Raw genomic sequence first — 24,578 nt, forward strand, 5'->3', positions numbered from 1 at the left:
ATAAGCATCCGCTGTGTCTTTGCATTGAATTAAGGTGCTTGAAGGAGCAAAGACCCAGAGCAGAAGATGATACACAGGCATGGAAATACTAATATTTTTCTCTTGGATTGCTTGTCATATGATATTTGTGCATGATTGAATGTAAAATAAAATTTAAGGAAGTTCAAGAAATTTAAGAAATGTGTAATGATATAAATGTTATATACAATGATTCAAAGGCTAACTACTTTCTGTGCAATTCACATTTATCCTTGTAAAAATATTAATAATTGAGATACATATTTTTCCTATTTCATACAATGTACTTGTCTTTTCCTTTTCACTGTTAAAGAATCTGAAGTCAGCCTCAGTCAGTCAATATATGTCCTAAAGTGAAACATGACTAATAGAACTGTAGCGTATGTAATAACCGAGCTCCAGCTTGCAAAATGAGTTAATCTATCATTTCTCTTTGCACAAAACAGGCGAAACCTCTTCCAGACAGTTCTGTGCAACCTGTTCTTTCAATATGAATTGAGTTATGTTCCAATCAAACAAATCACGGCTTGTTCCAAACAGGGCTGCTCCAAACAGGGCCGTGAGTAATGGATTGAAAAAGTCTGTATTTGATTACCCCTGCTGCCTAGGGTTGACTAAGATCCATTTGAGAGGTAGTGTGGTGGAATTCCAATATGGACACCCTCCAGCTATTGAACCTGTCTTTAAGTGGGCGCTGTGCTTTTAGTGTACTTACACTGGTTGTTCCACATCTTCTTCCTCCTGGCAGTTTTGCAATTCTTTTGATGGCAGACACTGGCTCCCTTTTCCCCACTCTGCATTATTGATGCATCAGAGAATGTGGATAGCCTACTTTTTGTCATAACCCACTAAGGGCACAGATACAAGAAGATAAAGGGTTGGTATTGGTGTATTGTATAGCTATGTCAATGTCATTCCATCACTATAACAGATACTGTGATGAACAGCTGGATGATGGTCTCAGTCATGCAAAGAAAGCTAAAAGTCAACACTTGGCAGCCAATATTGAGGCCACTGATCAAAGAAAAAGTGAATGAAATTAATGAAATGAAATGAATGCAATTTGCAGCCCAAGTAACATGAATTTTCATAGATTTGAAAGAAAGAGACAAAAATGGGATATAACTACAGTTGCAGCAGAAAGAAGAGAAGATGCCTTGTCATGGATTTCTCTGCAGCATTTTATTCATGCTTTCATCTAAAAGTGCTTTATATGCACAGTTAGGATATAGGTTAAAAAAGATAACTGGCCCATGTATTAATCTCCTTAACCTGAGCCCACAGTGTTACTGCTGCTACGCTAAATTTTTAGGGAAAAAACTTTAAGGATTTGTTACACTCAGTGCTGGAACATACCTGAGCTGTTCAGCTTCACTGGCGATGCACCAGAGCAAGAGAACGAGGAGGAGTAGTAATTCAAAAAGTATGTATAAAGATAGAGTGTAAAGAAGAAAACTGAAAAACAGAAATTGAGAAATGAAGAAATCATAGAAGGAAGAGAGAGAGAGAAAGAGAGAGAGAGAGAAAGAGAGAGACAGAGAGAGAGACTTTTATGTGAGCAGAAGCAGGTTCAAAGGTTGGTCTATAGATGGCAGTATTCTAACAGAGTTGGATGGGAGAGCGTCACTGAGTGGTTTGGTGGTGTGTGCCGCGCAGACAAAACTGTGATGGGTAAGAAAAATGTATTTTCATAAATACCTATCCGATTGCATCAATATCTAATCAGTTCAGCCGGTTATAGGTAAAGATTTCCGATGGGACATTTGAATCTGTACAATATAGTCCCTTTCTATAGAGACTGAAGGAAGAAATCCAAACTACAAAATATACTTAGTTTCTAATACTTATTATACTTAGAGTGTTAGAAATTTCAGAATAATTGTCACTCATTGAGAATCTTTTTGGAAATGTGTTTTTTGACAGGTGGGTGGATGGTGCCAACTGCAATATGGTGTTAGGCCTATGTTAACAACAAAGTGCTAAAAAGTGTTAAAAAGAAAGAAAAAAAAAAGTCTTCTAAAAAAAATAGTCCTACGTGTTGTTGATTTCTTGAATTGTACGTAAATGTTTCTTTAATTTATTTATTATTAATGTGTTTCTTTGGGTGGAAACAGTTAACACCATAATGAGTGTGAGGGGGCTGGGTTTAAACGCGCAGTGTGCCAGTGGCAGCGTACACACAACTACTGTACATTGATGGAGCCGCTAATCTGTGTCAGTCCGGCAGAGCCCCTGTGAGAAAGCCACGCTGCGGGTCTGAACCGACGCTGCGAAATTAAACCGTCGGACTATGGCAAGCCTGGCCACAGCTTGTACATAACCTGCACGTACAGTAGAGCAGCCCGGAGGACGCTGAATCCCGAACTGAAGGAATGTGCCGTTTCATTGACACGGTCTAGTAAAGTAACATTACGAGGTCAGTTCAGTAAAGCCTCTACTGCGAAGTTTAGGCAGTGAATTTGCGATTACTCGCGGTAATGAAGGTTTTTTTTTTACTTGAATGAATGACGCCGCCGCCACCGCCGCTTAACAGGTTACGTAGGCTGAAATAATCAAGAATTGGATGAAGTAGTGGAGGTAGAATTATTCAAGCATCTCCGAAAAAAAAGGCAGACTTTGTCCAGATAGAGCATTTGGAAACATTTTTTCTTTTTTTTTTTCTTTTTTCTTTTTTTTTTTTTTTTTTTTTTACTGTGGATGTGAGAGTCTAGCGCATCAGTTAAAACCCAGAAGACAGCAGCAGCCGCGCTGGAGGGAAAAGGATAACCAGGAGATCCAGTTTAAATGAAGAGGTGAGTGATCAACACGCTCGTTTAGGCTAAATCCGTTTAAATATTACGTTTAAATCCCACACGACTGTCATATGTAGTACAAACAAAAAAAAAAAAAAAACAGCCACACTGTTCCGTTAAGAGCTCATTTCCGACACTGCGGAGAGACAACTGAAGAGAGACATTTTTCATTTCAGGCTGCAGGCTCTGATAAGGTAGCAGCCCGTTTCAATATTTCATTGTGGCTTTTCCACAACTCTTTGACGCCTAAATGAATGATGAGGTGTGACCATAAAAGGTATGGTTTATGCTTTTGTGCTTGTAAAAATAATTGCATTGGAGCTGTTTTTTTTTTTTTTTTTTGCATCTACAGTATGCTTTACTCACAGGTGTTGTCCTGGATTCTGGACATCACCACCGTTTATGCTCTATTCTCATTTATTAGAATTTAGCTGCCTTATAATACACCATTATTATTGAGTTACAACTGGTGCTACAGAGATGCTACTTCCAGTTGTCATCTTTCTTGCTGATGAGCTGCCTCTGGTTTGTGTAAGTGAGATCCTGTTCTACTGTATTTAATGAAGTTAGTTGACCGGCAGAGTTATTTTTAGTGTCTTTATGTCCTAATGCCAGCAATCATCACAGTGCTAGACTGTCTAATGGTTTTGATTTGTTGACCTTGACTGTGAGCTCAGTATTACACAGCCATGTTCACAGTGTCTGCGAGATATATATTTATAGAATACTTCAGGCGGCACATAAACCATTTTAGATGTAATATGCCGACTGGTAGCGGGCTACACACCTGGACCTGTGTGTCACTGCAACAAGTGAACTGTGAGTTTGTAGTCGGGAGTGATTATCATTCTCTCTCCGTTTTTGTGTTCACTAAAAGTGCAAATTAGTTTCACAATGTCACTGATCTAGTTCACATCATCTAAATTCTTTGCATGTACGGTTGTTATCTCCTCTTCTCAAGTGGCGTAACCAAAAAAAAAAACCCAAATTGCAACAAAAGAACAACTATCTGATATATTGTTGCCAACTGGCATCAATTTAGGGTTCCAGATTGACTCGAGACCTCATCTGTCCAATTCAGCAGATGCACCTACAAATCTTCATTCTCTGTCACACCGCCAGCGCTCCGGCAAGCACCCATGACAATGACTCTAAAGAAAATAAATGTTGTCTTAAGTAGAAAATTGCCTTACATTTGCATGAAAATAACTTACATCTGCCACGGCTGATGGGTAGCATATTAATCCCTCTGCCCGTGCAATCAAAACCCGCTCCTTCTTGGTGAAATCACGTTTTTTTTGTGCATCTGAAGCGTGACCCACTCACATCATTATTTTAATATCCATCTCAAAGTGAAACTCTCGATTTGACCCCAAAGCAGCCACCAGGGTGGAAATTGCTGCCTTTGGAAGAACAAACCAGCACTCAGCATCAGTTTGATTATCACATGCTGATTATATTCACCTAATTAACTCCAATGTAATGAAAAGAAAAAAAATCACTGACATCTACCGCTGAGCAATCAGCCTCACTGACCAGTTAGCTGTACGGAAGCTGTTATGTGACTCTTTTATACACTTCTATTAGCTCTGCTTTGGCTCAATTTTTTTTTTTTTTTTTACCATTTATGATCCCACACTCACATTATATGACTCAAGTTTATTGCTGCTAACTTGTTTCTTTGAAGACAAGATCATGCAAGTAAATTGCTGTTAATAATATGTCCAAAGCTGTTGTTGATGGTCCCGGTTTATTCTGAAGACGATGAATCACTCAGTTTGTTCTCTTTCTAAATAATGGAGGATATGAGCAAAGACGTTAAGAATTCTGCTCAATGAATCACTTTCAAGTGATACCTTTGAAGACAGGCCGTCCCAGAAAGCCTTTTGAGAACCACAACATCACACATTCATCCAATCAATAAGGTTAACCTCACCAAGCTGGAGAGAAATTGCTTCGACTGGACAAACTTACATCGAGCTTTGTGGAGTAACGGTTGATGTTTCTTTGCCTCTGCCTCTCCATTTCACCTCTCTGTAGGGGGCTGCAATATTTTTGATTGGATTTACGGCGGAGCTGTGTGGTCAGCAAGGTGTTCTGTACTTAGTATTTCTGATACTGGAGTGATTTGCATAAGTCTGTTTAAGACTAGCACATTTCCCCAGGTGTTGCGTTCTTTAATAGCAGTGTTTTCACCTTGTGCTCAAATACAAGATTGATTCATTTTAGTCAGGATTGCGCAGGATTTTTGCCTTCACTGTAAACATTTCATCTTGACTTTTGGAGTATCTGTTTTTGTGTACAGATACGTGACCACTGACTATGAAATGAAATGTTTTTAAGAGGAACTAGTCATCTAAAACGTACCCTCTGGATTGAGTATCTAAAGCATCATTACATTCCATACAAGACTTTCTATCGCCACAGCTACCATCACCACCATCAGCATCTACAGTATGAGTATCTGCGACCGGCTCTGTTGATTGGCACACATGGCTCAAGAGCGTCCTCTGTTGATGAAGAGCAAAGAGCCTAAACGATGAGCTGAGTTAATTATCGGGGCCACAATGCGAGCACACAAGCCTCTCTCCTTCCACTTAAACCGCTCAACAACTGTGATTATATTACTAACAAATTTTTTAACTGCATGATTTGCTACTGAATGAGTTGTTAATGTTTTTTTTTTTTCTGTGTGCTGTGTCACCACCAGCATTCACACAGCACACTGCTTGCTCCTCTTTGGATTCCCCCCTTAAGGCAGCCAGACTCACCACAGTTTAGCTTGAGAGATTTTGACAAGTCGCTACGCATGCAGGCAGAATCCTTGACCTATTTCTTAATGAGTGAATACTGCAAATGCGCTCAGCGGCTGTGTATTCTGAACGAAGCCCATTCCCCCCCCACCCACCCACCCACCACCACCCCCCCACTCCACCCCCCCTTCCACATACAGCAACCCCCACCATCCCAACTGTCTTTTGCCTGCACACACATACACGCATGCAAACACATGCAGATAATGGTGCTTTGTGAGTTCACTGACTCATTCTTCCCCTTGATATACGTCCTCCCTTTCCTATCTGCTGGAGTGTACAAATAGTGAGTGAGTGTTTGTTTTAATGCAATTGGCCTCCAAGTCTTCCCTCACTGTGGGCTGTTTATCTGAACCTCTCAACTGTCCAGCTGTCACAACAGAGATCTCAATCTCCTTGACCCACACACACTCCGCTCTCTCGGCCTTGTTATATGCGCATGTTTGTCTGGGAATCCGCATTTATGGCGAGAGCGTACGTGTGAGGATTGACGTAAGGGAGATCTGGATCGGTGGTGACATTGATCAAGTGGAGTGTAGCCAGGGAGAACATTTAGTGTGTGAAGGGTCTGGCTTCAGTGAAAAGAAGAAGAAGATCACAACAGCTTCTTTCTCTTCATCCAGGCAGTAGACTGCTCCATTCACATCTCATGTGCTTGCCGTCTCTCTTCCGGATTTACCTGTTTCTGATGTTTCAAGCACTAGATTTAGCAGTAGAAACAGTCTCTCTAGGCGATGATTATTCAAACAAATGTTCGTTTAAGCTGTTGCTGGTTGTAGAGGCAGTACTCTGATATGTTGAGTCAGGAGTGGAGGAAGTTTATCTCACCGCATCTGGTATAAGATGTCACTAAACTTTGAGGAAGTGACTCTGATACTGATACTCAGATATCAGGCTAGAATTGGAAACTGACATCAGAGAGCTTGCGCAATGGGTGATGGAAATAGAATTTGCATTAGAAAGCGAAGAAAAGCCAACTTGTTTTCCGACTCTCTTCAGTAAATAGATGAATATTAGATCTCTTTCATGGAGAAGTAGATGGTGTTGTCCAAACTTTGTCCAAAAGTTCTAGCTAACACTGTGTGCCTTTATTAGAATACATTTGATGCATATACATTTTGATGCATCCCAACACTCAGTCTGTCCATCTGCTTTGTGCCAAAGAGTCAAAATCATCAAAAGATGTTCCCCTAATATCATAAACACACAGATACGTATCAGAGATCTTAAGATACAGCGTTACTCTTTGGTAATTCTCACACAATAGCAGATGTTAGAAAACACCACAGGGCTACATTTAATGGTCTAGTCATGCTGCTGTAACCATTTTCATCATCTTGAGTAGTTGTGCGTATAGCCTTCAGTGACTTATTGAATTGTTGAAACCATTTTAAATTGATGACTACAGGCCACAACAATGTTAAGTAGCAGCTTGCCCAGTATGAGCAACACATAGCACAGAGTGCAAAAATCAATGCCACTCCTTTGCATTTCATTTTTCATGATACACAGGGAGACTGTATCTTTTTTTTTTATAATGCTGTGAGTACTCGCGGAAAAAAAAGCCACCTTTACTGCTGTGGTGTTCGACTGTGTTTAGACTTTTCTTGTGATAGACCTGTTGAGAAAGTTCATTCCCCAGTCTCAGTCAGGATGCTGGCTGTCTTTTGCCTCCGTGTGTGTGTGTGTATCCACAGCTCCCCCACAGGCTCTAGCTGGTCTCATCAGAGTACCGGCGGGGAATGGTTAACAGTCGTCCCTCTGCCAGGCGCAACCGTGGCCAGTCCAGATCCTGCTCCCTCTATTGATGGCAGCAAGTTAGCAATGAACCCCAGTGTGCACTCTGCTGTCCCAAAGGCTTGCCAGCTTGCTGAAACAAAGCCTTTTGTACGACCGCTGAATCCAGCAGATGGAGAAATGGACAGTAAATGAAAGTAGAGGGAAAGGGGAATAAAGGAATTTAGTGGAGCATGTTTGTGGGTAGGCATTTAGGCTACTCTTTTGGGAAGCCTAACACCCTCACAATGCAATACTGGCAGAACTTAAATGTTCTTTCGTTGACGTGCTGCGAGAGCGGCTTTGGGCCCCTATGTGAGTGGAGAAGGCAGTCTGCTCACGAGGGCTCTCCAGGGCATGGGAAGCCTTTATTAAGATGTTAATGGAACTGCCTTCATGACACATTTCCATGGGACAGGATCCCTCGCCTCTGCCATTCTTTAGTGCCTCAATCTGCCTGCTACAATCATCAGTCTCTCTCGCTCACATGACAACAGCCTGTTTAGGCATTCAGGCCCATCTCCACATTCCCCTGCCCAGGCGCTCTCACTCTTTATCTGATCTCTGCTGTCACAAGCCATCCTATATTTTTGCACGTGTAACAAAATTATGCGATGCCAGCGATAAGGGCAACAATCCTGGCACAGGGACCCGCAGAATAACAAGTCTGGCTGTTTGTTTGTCACTGATCTTCACGCCGGTTGGAAGTCAGACTGTCAACCCAGCAAGCCACAAGGGCTGTTATGATTTTTTTGTTTTTTCCTTTCAAGCACGGTCGACTGGTAGCTTGTTTCCAGAACACTACCTACATTGCTCCCCCTCAGTCGCCTTAGCCCTCAAACTGCTCTCAAAGCTGCCCAGTGCAGCCTGAGCAGCTTATCAAAGCAACAACAACAAAAAGAGAGAGGGGAAGAAAGACCTGGAGCTTTACATACAAATGCCTTGACTTACTTCATTTTCATGAAATGGCCCTGAATGCATTGTCTCTACCGTTTTCTCTTTTCACATCCGTTTGAATATAAGTCAGTTTAGCCTGGCACCATCAATAATCAATTAGCTGGTGTCATGGGAGGATGTGCGTTTTTGTTTGGTGGTAAGTTGACAATAAGTGAGCAACAAAAGGGAGCGGGAGAGAGAGAGGCAGAGTTGGGAGGTGGGTGGTGGGAGGGGGGGGAGGTTTGTGTTAGACGCCGAGGGGCAGCTGTCAGGAGCAGATGACAGTGTGTGTGTGTGTTTGTGTGTGTGTAATTTGTGCTTGGCTGTGTGTGTTTGTGTCTATTTTAATTTATTTTTGTTTGACTGCATGACACATGTGTCTTTTGTGTGTGTGTGTGTGTGTGTGTGTGTGTGTGTGTGTGTGTTGAAGATGAGGCACCTGGGTAGGCAGTAAGGGCAACACCATGCTGCGCAGCCCACACTGCCCCCTGGTGATGAGGATGCCCCTGCCTGCTACTGTCGCCATGGTTACTGCAGAAAAGGGGTGCAGACATTGCTTGTCTAGACTCATCATGTGCCATAGGGGAGTCCGGCCAACACCGGCTTTGTCCCTCTACTGTATACACTGCGGCCCAATTACAACTAGGACCACTTTCAGTTCAAAAGAACCTATTATGCCCATTAGGTCTCTCAGGCATTTCAAAGCAAGGTGTAATTTTCTTACAAGATTGACTCATGCTAGTATTTGCCCAAGAATAGTAAAAATCCAGCGGCTCACTGTATTTACATTAACTTAATTCTCTCTATGCTGGTTTTGAAGGAGTATGTCTTGCTGTCTTATTGTATTAACTTTTCTTACTATGGGGTTGAAGGCAACACATCACTCAGATTCCCTCCCTCCAAGGCTCAGTGACATGTAGGTACCTGCACCCATGCTCTCCCTGCATTGTTACTATTTTGCAGTCAGCCGTAGCCTTATCAGGGTGGATGGTGGATAGCTCCTCTAAGTGTGAGCTTTAACTCATCCTCAACCCTCAGCAGAGAGGAGAAAAGAGAAGAAAAGAAAATGGAAAATAAGGCCTTCCAAATTCATTCCTGAGTGAGATAGCAAGCAGAGGCCCTGTCTGGAAAAGTCCTCCCTCTTTCTACTCTCTCTTGTTCCCTTTCTCTCTCTTTCTCTGTCACACACACACACACAAACACACACACACACACTCTCACATATCCTCTTGACAAACTTGTCCCACTGTTGTACACCAAAGTAAATTGTGCTAAATTGATGATGAAAGACCTCGAAACTCCCACAACTTCAAAACATAGAATGTGGCGTCTTATTTCCCCGCGACGTTGATAGAAGCATAAAGGCAAATACTGAATGAGTTGACTGCTGATAGTGGAACAAAAAATATGACTTAAGAACATGGAAGGTCCATGTTTTTGTTTAACTCGAATGCTTAGTCATGTTTTGAAGGTACTGAGAAAGAAGGTTCTTGGATGTTTCATGGAAAAAAGTTTGGTCTAAAGCTACTGCCGCCAGTCCTGTAGCTCCAGACTCTTTACTTTGGCCCAAGGTGATTTATAGTGTCCAGTCCAGGGGAAATTAATTCTCTCCTGGGATAACAGTTATGTTTATGCATGAATACATGACTCTGATCCACATATTGCAGACAATGGGAGAAAAGGGATGAAAGGTACTTAAAAAAGGGAGGCTACTTGTCATAGAGCCCACACGAAGTCCACGCGGAGGGTGAGTCGTAGCTTTCCTGGCATGCTCAGGGCAAAACTGTTAATAACACTTCATGAATGTAACAGCTTTTGTTGTTGATCTTGACCTCTGCCTGACTTCTACAGTTATAGCTCTGTAAACCATAAGCATAGGGCTTTGTGGAATGTGTGGGATACTGAGGAACAATAAATCCTGTTTTTCTCTCAATGCATTTCAGGCCGGTCTTATCAAACAATATCAACAAAATTGCCATTGTGATTCATGCTGTACAAACTAAATTGAGCTACAGTAACAGTGTGCCTGCCGAATGACTGGTATTTGTTCTTGCCAGCCAAACATTATCAAGATGAATCTATCATAGGGGAAGTTGGATGTTGTTGTTTCACTACTCTTGCTTCCTACTGCCCCTTGCTATCAGAAGGAAACACCGCATGTACTCCGCATGGAACAGCGGGAGCTCGTCCAGACAGACACATTATTCTGCCTCTGTCATAACCAATGAAATGTGAAACATGACAGCGGCGTCTTCATGTAACCTACAGTAGATGCAAAGAAAGTCATTAACATAGAATAAGTGACATGACGTGATGTCACGCCGTGCACAACACATAATCAAAAATCACTACATCTTCACACATCAGTTGCAATGTGGGTCAGTGGCGTTCGTTTCTGTAGTGTTTAAGGAGAATGAATCAGGGTATCTAAGACAATTATTTTGAGTGTGACAGCCGAGCCTTTTGCAGCAGAGGTCTTGAAATCCCTGTGTTGTCCGTGGAGATGTTGATTAAATATGACTGCTCTGAAACAGTTGCCTGCCTAAGGGAGAGGTAGAAGAGAAGGGAGGGAAGTGAGTGGAGAGAGTGAGAAAGGCAGAGGACTGGGCAGGTTTGTACTTGAAAGCAATGAATGAGCATCCTTTCTTGTCTTAATCTGCAACAGTTAGGGATTTACACCATGGAAGCTAATGCTGTTAACCAGTTGATACACACAGAAGGTGCGTTCAAAGGATATTTGACATGTTACTGCCAATACAGCCTTGGTTTTACCAGACAACACCTCGATTTCCTTATTCATCTCTCAGGGAGAACAAGTGTAAAGCTGGGACATAAGAAGATTTTTTTTTTTTCTCATTGAGGAAGGCATCTCAGAGCTTGTAGGTACCATGTTTACTATTAAGTATTTTGCACAAGCTTCATCGCCTCGCTGCCGCAAGCCCTCCCCCACATTTCTTGTTCAACCTGACAGGGGTGAATAGGTGAGGCGAATTTGCATTTTATTACAAAGCATGTACAATCTTTCAGGCATTATTTCTGTGAACATCATGTTGAATATAAACAAATTTAAATGTATTATTTTTACACATTTAACTACAACTTCACATATCACTGAAGAGGGAGGTTTGATCAATACAATTATGCATTATTATTTTTTTTGTCTTTTTAAGGAGTATATTAAATGGTTTGTTTTTTGTTTTTTTTTCAACGCCGGTGGTTAACAGTATAGAGCGTCATCTCCTCCATGTCCTCCTTCCTCCCGCTCTTCTGCTTCCTGTATCCGTTTTCTTCTGTTTATTTGGGAGGGTGGAGGAGTGGGAAACAGTGAAAGTGAGCTCGGTGCGTGGAGGGGTGCCAGAGGGGACTGGCATGTGCTCGGAAATGTCAGCACATTTTCACATTCACCTGCGTTTTGGGACCTGAACCCCCGTTGCTGCCGTGCATCCTCAGACAAAAAAAAAGAATCGGAAAATAGAATTTAAATTTTTTAAAGAATATTAAATCAGGGAGGGCCTGCCGGGCAATGGTCCCACCAGCCCCTCCCTGTGGTCCTAAGTACACATTAGTGCATTCTTACTCATTTGAGTGCACGCACTTCCTTTTACCACGATTTAAATCCTTCATGGATTCCTTTTGTGCAGACATTGACGAGCCAGATAAAGGACACCTTGCCTCTGTTTATTTTGCCAAGGCTACAGTGTTCATGGGTTGTGTTGTACAAAGCATTAGCTTCAATGGCTTAAGGTTTGAAAAAGTGAAATGCTGTGTGTCTGCCTACCTTGCTCCCTGAGGCTCTTTACATGTACAGTAGCTCTGTTTCAAGGTAAACAACCCCACCTCTCGCTACTCTTTAACGCAACCAATCAGTAAAAGGGAAGTGAAAAAAAAGAGAATGTACTGTAGCTCTGTTTCAAGGTAAACAACCCTACCTCTCACTACTCTTTGATGCAACCAATCAGAAAAAAGAGAAGTGAAGAAAAGAGAATAAACCGTACACAGTAGAATGAAAGCCAGGCTGATTTTACTGCTGGAGTCATTGTTACATTGTTTTAGTGCTGTTCTTTTATAGCAGCACCAGTGCAACAAAAGGAACCTGTTTCTAATATAATGCAATGTCTGAGCTGCTTGTAACATTTGGCAATAAAGAGTCTTTACAAGGAAAGTCTTTAAATGAAAGGAAATGGAGATGAATTAGTCGCGCAATAACTGCCCTATCTAAAGGGCATTAGCTGCATAGATATGACTTAATTTAACTGAAACGCTGAGCAACACTGAGAAGTGTCATCCAAAAGCTTTCTCTGCACTTGAGGAAGATGCTATCATTGATAATTAATCTGAAAAAAATGGCATGTTGATTAGAGACTGACTTCTGATTCAGATGATGATAAAAATGTACAAATTGGACGCATACGACCAACTTTTTAAAGTGAACGCCTGTAAAAGACAAATGGACATATTGCTCCTGCAGGACCATACATTGACCTCATGACTGTTAAAGGTCAAGGGTTACTCTCGTTGCACAGAGAGAGCTGACTTTAACAAGCATCCAGCATGCCAAGCCAAAACAGAGGAAGAAACAGGGAGGCCTGGGTTTGTAACTTGTGACACTGAGTCAGACAGGAAGAGGAGAGGAAGCTGGAAGGGAGGGACGGAACAGGAAGGCAGAACTGTTTTCATAGAAGTCAAGGGCGCTGTGTGCCAGGCACAGGTATAACTAAGTGTCAGGGTTAGTTGAAGATAAAAGAAAGCTTGAGAATAGCTGACTGACTAGCCCTCTGCTTCGGCGATCTCACAGGATGTGCGGTATGGGCTTGTAGACGATCTAGGTGTGTGTGGAAGTGTAATACTCCAGACTTATGGGAAAACTCTCTCATTGACTCCTAGTCGGTCCCAGCCAGACTGAAACAGCAGTGAACCAACCACCAAGTGTCCTAATTAGCCCACTTCAGCATGTTAGTTTGCCCCAGCTGCTCCTATTTATGTTACTGATGAAATGCTGAATGGGGCTTTTTTTTCCCCTTCGTTACATTTTCTCGAGGGTAGCAAATAGTTGATTTTTATCGTTTTTCTCTTTCCTGTTATTGCAGTTTTCTTGCTGGAGTATGATTATATGTTTTGCCCACTGCTGATGCAGCTTATGGTGAGCAGCAGCAGCAGGGTTGTTTTGTTTGGCTAAGAGGGCGACTGCCAAGTACCCTACCCCATGTTTTGCCCCCATCTCCCCCAACTCAGAAATGACAGAATGTGGTGATCGAAGGAAATACTCAGGCTGCCCACTGCTGTGTTTATGCTGACTCTTAACATGGGCATCAATTTCATCGTATCCTCTGCCACAGCATACTTATCATCGAGAGGTTTCAGTTACATCTCTCAATTGGATGGAGAGGGGCTGGCTTGCTTGCCGAAGCCTCATTTTAATGCTTCGCTAAACCCGTGGCCCAGTATGATCGCTTTTAAAGCAGTCAAGCCACAGAGTCCCTCCCTCAGCTTCATCATCTATGTGTGCGGTCTAAGGAAAAAGTTAATGCGAGGTAAAAGCCGCCACAGAGGAATTCAGATCGCCTGGGTTTTTGGCATTGGTCATACTGACCAAGCATGGGAATGCTCTTTTATTTGATTTATTTTCAGTTATTATTTCTCTGACTGTCCATGTTCTTTATTGCTCTTTTTTTTTTCTTCTGATATCACTCTTTCCCTGTCTAGCCTCTTCGTCGCTCTTTCTCTCGCCTCTCTCTTTTTGACTGTGTCTCTCTCTCTCTCTGTTGCACTGTACGATCTTGTCCCAACCAGTCTCACTTCCTCAACAATGAAACAGATGCTAATTTTAATCATCTTACTAGCGGAGATTAGTCTTTGATCAAACTTAATACTCAGAAAGCAACTGCTGCATTCAGCTTCAGAGAAGGAGAGAGAAGCTGTACTTGTAAATGTGATCTGGTGACTAATGCAATGCAGGATACTCCACTGGAGAGCTGTTACACTTAAGCCCTTTATACATGTATTTCTCTCGCCCAACATTTTACATGATGTGCAGTCAAAGCATCATAAGAATTACAGTCCATTTCAAACTAGAGCTGGATTTAGACAATTCCTGCTCTGAATGTCAATGTTTTTCCCCCCTCAAGACCCGCTTATGTGCATGCAAGTGTGTGTGATTACATCAGTGACATGCTTTCCAGAGATCCAAGCCTCTATGCTGACTATATCAAGATGTAGCACAAGAAGAATACTGACGGACAGTTGTATAGGGCTCAGTGGCCACATATAAAATATGCTCACCAGTGTCTGTCTAAAGAATATGGATGGCCTGACTACCTCCTTGTTATGTCTACAGCTGAGCAGGGGACAGACTCAGGAGCCTCTGGCCTGTGAAGATGAGTGTGGAGCACTCATTCCCAGGTGCACTGATGTAGTGGACAGGGTGTAGTAGCTCTTCATACAGCTCTGACAGAGTCAGAGCAGATCTGACAGCAAGGAATCTTGTACAGTGTAAGCATCCTACATGTCTGCTTCACTGCAGTTACCACCGTCACCTCTATGTCATTTCAGGCTGCTTGACTTTCCTTGGTTCACCAAAAAGGCCAGAGCCCTAGCCCAGAGTTACTGCAGCTGTAATGACGAGAGAAAAGGAAAAAGGGTGAGGGGAGGTCGAAGCAAGAAAGAAGCACGCTAGGAATATAGTAGTCTGTGGTGTCCAAGGTTTTTCAGTATTGCCTGGCTGTTTAAGGCCACAAAATATAATCCAGAGATGTCTACAGGGCCATCATTTTCTCTTTTCCCTCCTGTCCCCATGACTTTGAACATAATGAGTATTGGACCTCTTTCCCTTCCGAGCATTTGCTGTTTCTCTGTGCTTCATCACAGTGGTGGACAGTAATGCTCGTATAAACACTTCCTCCATCTCTTGCATATTATACAGTACAATAGTCAACCTTCACAGCATTGCTATTACTCTGCCTACACTCTATTTTTCATCATAGACCTTCTAGGTCACCATGACATTCCTTCCTTCCACCTCCCACCTCCCTACTGCTCACCCATTTCACTGTAAGCAGGTGGGGAGCAGTTGTGCCACGTGTAATAAATGTGCTTCACATTATTTCGTGCATGCCTGTATTTCAGGGCACATGCTATATGTCACTGCTGTGAACATGCTTTTTATATATTTTTGCTGAGTTTCAAAAATGCTCTTTTTATTTTTCATCAAAGAAAAATGTAGGCCAAATTCTTACTACTTGTGATACTTTAATAATCATTAGTACAGCAGTGTAATTGTGTAGTGTGATGTAGTGCATAGAACATCTGATATATTTTGCAGTTTATAACTTTCTGCCTTAAAATGTCACACTAGTGTGTTGTTAGAAAAGTGCTAACTGTGGTAATATGCCCGCTTGACTCTCAGGACACTGGCTCACAGGAAGCCAGCCAGTGCTGATTTTCCACCGTATCCCAGCCAGCACTCCATCCTGTGTGGGGTTCACACGGAACAGGCCGGAAGGCATGCCTGTGCACTTCAGCACTGATCCAGCAAGTCACTCAGTCAGTAAGCCAGCTTGCTCTCTGAGCTCTGTCCCATCCTACTCCTGTCCTGTCCTGGCATGGCCTGGCAGCAGCTGCCGCACTCCAGAGGACGATCAGGTGGATTTTTTATACAGCCAGCATGTTCAAGGCTGAGCTAATGCTTACTGCAGCGCTCACTACTGTTTTATTATTCATATTCAATGCAAGTCCTAGTTGGACTTGCATACAAATGTAGTGTAAGCTTTTCTCTGAGCTGTGGTCTGTGGCAGCAGTTTTGTAACTTTGCTTCCTTACATGCTAGACTGAAATCATCTCCAGAATTGTCCAGAAGGAGTCCAGAACAGTTTCTATTCTAGAATGGGTGATGTCATACACAGTTTCACTCTATCTTGCAACACTGCTCATTGACTGGTCTTATAACATGTGGCCATTACATTACGAATGTCTCAACTCTCTGGTCAGTAAACACACAGAGTTCATTTATTTGAAAGTCAAGATTTGTTAGTGGAATATATTACAATGTTGCTACAACAGTGACACGTGGACTCTATTCAAACCCTTGCTGCCAGTTAAAATAACTCTAAAGTCTGCTGTATACACACACAGTGAGATGAATACTATTGTTGCGCTTTGTAGTCTGTTGAGCACCGACTCTTCACAGAAAGAGTGCATTCTGCTTGCTAGGCATGTATCCTTCTGTGTGAGTAAGCACCCGATTTCCTCACCACATGCTGTTATTGCCTCTCATCCAAAGGTAGATTGGGCTAAGTAACTAGCCGTAGACTTGATTTTGTGGTGTTTTATCACCTCTGATTAAATTAGAGGGGCTTCTACCAGGCTGAGGTTGAGAGAGAAAAAGACTGAGAGAGCAGGAGGGAGACTGAACCCTCTGCGATTGTGTGATAATGCATCTGTTATATGTGCGGCAGAAAGGGCCTGAAAATAGGCCTTAATGGTCCTCAGACAGCAGTGTGTATTTGAGAGGCAGGCACCGCTATGTAAAGGGTCACAGGAGGTCTCGAACACAATGAGTGAAGGTTTCCTTCCTCCTGGAAAAGTTTACATAACCAACAATACAATCACTACATTAACTGAAATTTATGCTGTTACAATTGTGTGGAAATGTCAAGATTATTCACTCTATGATATGAGCGAAAGGTTTCTCACACTGTTCATAACATCATTTTATGTGCATGTCTCAAGTTTTCAAGTGTTGTTACCATCGCTACTATGAACAGACACAGACTTAAACTGCTCTTTCTTAAGGTTTTCACAGGAAGCCTTATCTGTGCAGTTATTTCACAAAGGCTGTCTGGCTTTGGTCAGACTCTAATGTTTGGCCTTCTTTGACCCTTAATCTAGTTTGGTGTGAAGTCAAGGCAGCAGACAATGAGGACAAGGCGCGATGTTTATACTCTTGCACACTGTCTGGAGAGAAGAAGTCCAGGTCACCGGGGTTAGTCGGTTTTAACTCCTCACAAGTGAGTCATCTGTTATAAATCAGTCATGAGCCTGAGATGAGCTCCTGTAGCCGTGCGTGTGAAGCTACTGCTGGACCCTAGGACTGCGAGTGAGGCTACGACATGCAAGCCATAGACCTTGTCCAAGCTTTCTATGTAACAACGGGAAACTTTTCACATCTGGAAGCCAAGTATTTGTTTATACAGTCTCGCTGTTTTTGTCAAAATGTCCGTGAAGGAACCTGGCTAGCTGTAAACATCATTAACTCAGCGGAGAGGGTCCCAGAGATAATTCTGTCGTCCCGCCTCTGTGTGAGGAATTAAGTTGACTACGTACACACTGACACAGAGAGACAGCAGCGTTTGTATGAACACACACCCACGCTAAAAACACAGCTGTAGACATCATCAATCACATGACAGCTGAGATGAACAACTGACTGTCTGTTGCTTTATCATTAAACTGGGCTTTAACTCTCATGAGCTTCACGGAGGATCAATGGATGTTTAATGTGTCTTTGCATAGTGTTTAGTTTTTTTTACTTACTGTGCCAGTGCTACGGATGCTGTTCCAGGATTTAGAGCGGTGGGGGAATAGAGATCACACGTACTCTACTGTGTTGTTAATTGCATTGACAGATAATTGATTTTAGCATAGATAGAGCTACAGCTGGCCCACTAAGCATTCACGGTTACATGTCTGTATTACATCATGAGAGTTGGATCACAGCCCCCAGTCCATGGGAGTTGTATATCATCATGTAAGAAATAACACACCATATACTCCCTTATCCATCTAACCTACCCCTTTAAGCCACGTTGCAATTCATGGTGATGCTTTTGATGGAAGAGCTCAGTGGAAGAGTGTGTTTCCTGCTGCGTTTCCAGTACCTGGGTGTTAGCCAGCCCAGAGTAGCCTCATCCTCTCAGCCAGCATGTGATTACAGAGCTAGACCGGGGCTATATCATACAGTCCTTAGATGAAACAGTAGCAGGAGAAATTGAAGGGATTACTTTGACTGACAGGATTCCTATCATTTTTTCCTTCCTCCCAGAAACTCTTACATAACCATTCCGGATTTTGGTTGGTGCCTGCTGAGTGAAATAACAGGTTTCATTGTCTAATGAGTACATATAGTATACATTTAGACCGAAATAATAGTACTATCTAGATTTTTGCTCACTTCCTTTTTTTCTACATGTCTGCTCTTCTCAATCCTCTCGCTCTTTGACCAGCCCCCCCCCCCCCTTCCCCTCCCACTCGCTCTCAAGTGTGCCAGCCAGGCTGTGTAAATTTGCTCCAGATAATAGTGGACGTACCGTGCCAGCTTCTGGAGTTGTGGCTGCTGCTGTAGCTGCAACGGCTTGTTACCCAGCTGGAGTAATGGCTGCATGGCTCCCTCTTCTTCCTTCCTTCCTTCCTTCCTTCCCTTCCCTTCTTCCTCCGTCTGTCCTCCTCTCCCTGTCTTTCTTTCATCTCTCTATCTCTGTTTCACACACTCAAACTTGGGGCGCCGTTTTGTTTTTGTCCTCCTCGCTCACTTTCGCAGGCCATCATTCACCGTTTCTGCCCCCTTATCTCAATTCTTCTCTTGCTGTATTTTATTGCTCACCCTCCCCCTTTTCCTCTTCCCTCTCTATCCTTCTCCCCTCTTCCAATCCCTCCAGCAGCAGTCGCCTTGGCCAGTGAGCCATGCTCCAGCACAAGTGATCCCGATGAGACAAATGATGAAGGCAGGGGGGTGGGGGAGCGCGTGAACGCGTGGGGATATACTGTATGTGGCTACTGAAACGGAAGCCATTTTTTTTCATGTGATCGTCTTCATTTGTCTGCTTCCGTGAACCTACAATGTTTCATGCACACTGCATGGGAGGAGCGCTTAATCTCACACATTTCAGCTCACTTGCAGAGCGGTTTGGGGGTGCTTAACTCCGGATTTGGCATGCTTATTTGACAGAAGGTTCGGTCCATCGGTGCCTCATTCTGATTGGGCAACTGCACACCAAAGGTCAGAGTCCAGGCTTTGTTTAGCAGAGTGCAGCTGCAGGCAGATAACACCTCTGCAGGGAGAGTCTGTTGAGAAAGAAAGCAAATACATCAACACACACATACTATGATAATGTTGAATGTTTGAATGCACACACACACACACACACACACACACGCACTCACACACAGGTCATGCTGTGGGCTGTGTGTTAGTTTGGGTTAATGTTATTAGTATCTTCTTGGCTTAGCCACCCTCAACATAGCTAGTCCTCATTATATTCAACTCTGCATTACATTAATGACCTAGAGTTTATGTAATCTGATTGCAGCAAGGCCAGGCGAACTGAGCCACTCATTCATTTCATTCCAGTCTACTCCACACAGGACGCACAATTGCCTGCTCACTCAGACCAATGCCCCTTTGGCTGTCCTTTGCACCTGCTACCTGGTGCACCAGCCAAGTTCTTCAGTTTGCCAAGTCCATTTGTCTGCTTCAACAATTCTTAAATGCGGCATAAGATTTTGCCAGGAAAAAAACACACCACATTATTCCAGATTTGCCTCAGAAAGGAGAAATAAAAATAACAGCATTGCTAAACTTATCATTTCATTTAGGAGATTAGTCGAATTAATTTTCCTATCTTGTTTTATTCATAACTTTATAACTATATAATAGGGGACAAAATATTATGTACACTTTATACTTTAGTGTGGTCCAATAAAACAAGGTCACAGATTAAAAAATGACCAATTACTACAGCTATCGCCTCACAGAATCAGTACATCAGCCTCAACAGTAATTTAACTTTCCTTTTGACTGCGGGAGATTCACATTTGACAGCTGTCCATGATATTGTATGTCTGTATATCTCCTGTCATTAATAATTTATATTTACATCATTCAATTCAAATTCACCAGTCACTGAAACACACCGCACCATAGTAAGTTTACCTTTTATGTCGCACAGCTGCATCCTTTCCCTTACGGCTTTCATTATACCACTATATTAACTTTCAAAGTGACAGGATAAGCAGCGTCTGCAACATGCTTCAGGGATAGTGAAGGCCCCCCGATTTGATAAAATGTGTATGGTGTCAATCAAAGAGCCTGATTCAGTTCCAATCTGTATGTGAGCTGAAGTGAGCTATCTGATCCTGTGGCCTCCAGTGACATCCTACTCTGTTTGTTTTCTACGCCCGCCGAGGATTCCCTCTCCTCTTGCTGAGGCCCTTTACAATTTAGATTTATGGAAATGCCTCCTAATAGAAAGCTGCGTTCACAGGATGACAGACAGCGATGATGAGGCGTACGGCACATAGCTACTGGTAGAGGGACTGCCTGAGAAGATCACGCCTTAGGATTCAACCTCCAATTTAATAGGAAAAGTACGCGGAGGCTGTTAGTTGTGTCAGCTGAAACAAGGTTTCGAGAAAAAAAAAAGCGGGATAATTTATGTACATCTACGTCGTCTGCATGGCCCTGTCTATATACGTGCATGCCTTTGATTGTGGGTGCGGATATGTGCGTGTCTAAGCTTGTACAAGAGAATGAGAGTAAATGTGTGCACGCCTGTGTGTTGTGAGGAGGTGGCGGCTGTGGGAGGGGAAACAAAAATCATTAGAATAACAATGACATTGTAATCTCTTGGTGGATGTCATAGGTTTAGGCGTAATGCCAGCATGTGTTTGCTCAAACAGAGTTTGAAGTGTGTGAAGCAGGAGGGGGGGGGGGGGGGGGGGGGGGGGGGGGGCTCAGCAGAGACAGGGTTAAAGGGAAAGATTAGATGCACGTGCCCTTGTTTGCATTCAGGGGTAGGCAGCTATGCTGAGACTCGATTCTTCCTGTGTCATGATGACATGCTTTTTTTTGTGGAACATCTCAAAATGTGTGTGGGGTGTGTGTTTTAATAATCTTTTATATGCATTCATTGGAGTAATAATTCAGAGAGGCTGAGGCGTCATGAAGCACTGTGACTGCTTTCAATGGGAGCAATTCAGTGAAAGGCAATTGAGGGCCTCGCTGCAGGCCTCTAAACTCAGATGGTCATGAGCAAGTGCACTGATATGGGTCACTAACAAAGATAGTGCTATTAAACACTGGATGCAAAGTGCTGCGTTAGAGTGCCCCTAGAGCACATGCTTAATCGTGGACAAGTGCGCATTAATTTACTATGCACCAGTAAATTACAGCTCTTTTAGCCATAGCTCAGAGCCTAGTACATACCATGTCTGAAGATAAACAAACACAAAGCAGTTTGTTAAAAGGCAATATAAAAAAATGTGTGCAACGAGGGTTGTGAATTAGCAAAAGTAATGTTTGCACTGTTCTGATGTTATGAAGTCTTTGTGACGCTAATGCCGCAACTATTTCCTCTTTATTATTAGAGTCCATTAATATGATGGAATTTTGAATTCTGTCATAGGAGGGAATATCAGGAAAGATAACTACCCCCAACACCACAGCACAGGAAACCAAACAGAGTGAAATGATAGTAGTTACCAGAGGGTTTGTGGTTTCTGAGGATGTTATCCCTCTACTTTGCAACTGTGTCACTTCCTTGTGGTGGCTGGAAGGATGGATGGATGGATGGATGCAGAATACATGTGTTTAGTTTCTTGGAAGCTGACAGATAGAGTTGGCAATGGAGCAGAGAAATCCATTTCCTATTGGGACAAAGAAACGTATAAATATAACTCCAGCTCAACAACTCAAGATGCCAGCAAGTCTTCTCATTATCTCTGCTCTTGATAGCAGCAAAGAGAGAAGACTAATGGAGTAACCTCTGCTGCTAATCACTTCTTTATAGACTCCTATAGAAAAAGATCTCGCTTAAGGGAAGATTAAACTTTCTATTTTTACTGTGCAAGTGGCCATGCAATGAACAAAATGTTTTTTCTTTTTTTTTTTTGCTAACTGGTTTGTTGATTTTTGTTCCAAGTTGTCTCTTTGATTTGTAGCGTATCACTTTTACTTAAGCATTCAGATTTCACGCTTTACATTAATCATTCAGGGAATAACACATTAATCCAAGGCATGAAATTACAATCTCCCATTTCCTTTTCCTATCCGACAACAATGGATTTAGCGGCGTAAACGGATTTTGGTTTATGTTCTTTATCTTCTGCAATACAATCGCTGTAAATATGAATTTAGGAGATCAAGCAAATTTGGCTGCATTGTTAAGAAGCTTAGTGTGTGCGGACAAAAAGGAAAAAAAAAAAATCAAAAGACACAAAAGCAGAAGACCTGCTGCCTATTTCAGGGTGACAGAGGTTTAGAGCTGCTGCCGCTCCAGTGGCCACTTCCTAAAACCTGCTCTCTACTGTTTACTGGCTGCTGCCCTCAGGCTGTTGTCTCCACAACCCTCATTAACGGTTTGCATGCTTATCCGTTTTTGATTCTCTCATTTCTCCTATTGCCTATTCCTTCTGCTGCTGCTGCTCCTCAGCATCCTTTCATGAGATAATCGGCCACAATGCATCATCCTTTGACCACGGTTGGCACGGCCACTTGTCCGGTGGCTGGGGGGAAATCACCAGCAATTCAACGCAGGGATCCACAAACAGACACAGTGACAGAGCACGGGCAGCTACTGGGACCGGTTTGTCTAACAAGCGTTCAGAAGCAGCCTGGCTGAGTCTGCCAATGCAGTGTTTTGTGTTCCTGACTATTCATTATGAATGGGAAGTTTTGCAAAAACTGTTTTTTTCTCCGAGCCATGATCACAACTTGCGTGTGTGCTGGAATGCGAGTGCTTTTCCGTCTCTCTTGGCTTGATGCTCTTCTTTCTTCGCCTTCCATGTCTGCCAAAGAGATTGTCAGAGGAGTGTTAGAATGGAAAACTACTGACAGTGACCATGATATTTTGGGGTTTTTTTGACATTTTATACTCTTATATGATGTAACACACTGGAGCAGCTGACAGTTTTTCATCATGCTGGTCCATCTATCTGCCTCAGTGCAGACAGACAAACTGAACTTATTTCAGAACCACGACTTGCTGTATTTGACAGACATCTGTTCACCGTATGTTTAGATATTGCTGATATTGCAAAGAATTAGTTGTTGTTGGAGCCACAGCAGTAATGTCATAAACATCAGATTCTCACATAGCAGTAGCAACCTTTTCAAAGCCCACTTATATTTGCGATTAAAAGCTGAAAATGCTCCCTTGATCTAACTTACCCGTAACTCTATTCACTGCCAACAGAGTCACGCCCTTTTCTTTTTTTAGGTCAGTAGGTGACTATGTTTAAGTATGAATCATTCCAGGTTGCATTTATATGTTAATTTCCTTCTTGGTAATTCTGACTCTCCATAAACAAAAGAAAGACATGGCTTTGAACTAAAGAGAGGAGAGGGGTGATCCAGTGTTGTTCTTATTCTTTTCAAGTCTACTCCTCAGCTGCATAGTACAGAGAAGTCTCTGTCAAGTGCAACAAAGAGTTGGTCATGCAATCAACTTAAACAAAGACTTCATTCCCTCTGTTACCGAAAGCAATATGAATGGATAACCTTTGTGGAGCCATTTATTTACACCATTCAGCCTTCCCTTTCTATGCCTCTGCAGCTGTTGCCACAACATGAGGGAGTAATGCATATATTTCTTCAAACGACTTGGGAAGAAGTGAGAAATAAGAAAGGAGAAGAAGAAAAGATGGATGGGAGTAAATGTTGTATACACATATACGATTAAGGGGTGGGGGTGTAGCTAAAGCTCCAAAGGGCAAAAGGCTGCGGGGCTTGAGCAAAAAGCTGGCTCAGCAGGAGGCTGATTATACCACCAAAGGGATCCACTTTGCACATCTAGCATGTACAAACTCAAACAAAGGAGCATGGCAGAGCGCAGGCAGCTGAAAGTAAGGGTGGGGGTCTGGTGCTCGCTGCTTTTTTAGAGGCAATGGCACTTTTATGACCATGCTAATAAAGTGCTTCTGGGATAGAGCACCTCCCACACCTCCGCCTGTACACACGCCAAGAACAGCTTGACTGGGCCTTAGGACCTGTGTTTATGGACACATGGATCAATACACTCCCTCTGGGTCTATATTTAAGTCTGAGCTGAGTAGCGATCACAGGGGGAGGGGAGGGACCCCGAGATGGCCATTACCACATTTGGAACAAGGTCTATGAGAGGCCAGACACGGTTCAGAGGGAATCCCAAATCGGCTCTGCAAATCAAACCTGCCTTGAACACAGTTGCTGTAGTAGCCTTGGATGTGCAGTATCTCTCCATGCAACCCTCCTTCCCTATCTTCAGTCGCAAGGGCT

The 24,578-nt window shown here is 42.8% G+C and overlaps 1 protein-coding gene across 1 annotated transcript in view; it reads left to right on the top strand.

The window, feature by feature from the left end:
- Nucleotides 1-2,125: 2,125 nt before the first annotated feature.
- plxna2 (plexin A2) overlaps nt 2,126-24,578 on the top strand; it is a 169,628-nt gene continuing 147,175 nt past the window's right edge. Inside the window, exon 1 of the mRNA XM_044351917.1 lies at nt 2,126-2,810. The gene's annotated coding sequence lies outside the window, so the exon portion shown is untranslated. The remainder of the gene's footprint in view (nt 2,811-24,578) is intronic.

The sequence above is a fragment of the Thunnus albacares genome, chromosome 5 (genome assembly GCF_914725855.1).
Source record: "Thunnus albacares chromosome 5, fThuAlb1.1, whole genome shotgun sequence".
Classification (NCBI taxonomy): domain Eukaryota; kingdom Metazoa; phylum Chordata; class Actinopteri; order Scombriformes; family Scombridae; genus Thunnus; species Thunnus albacares.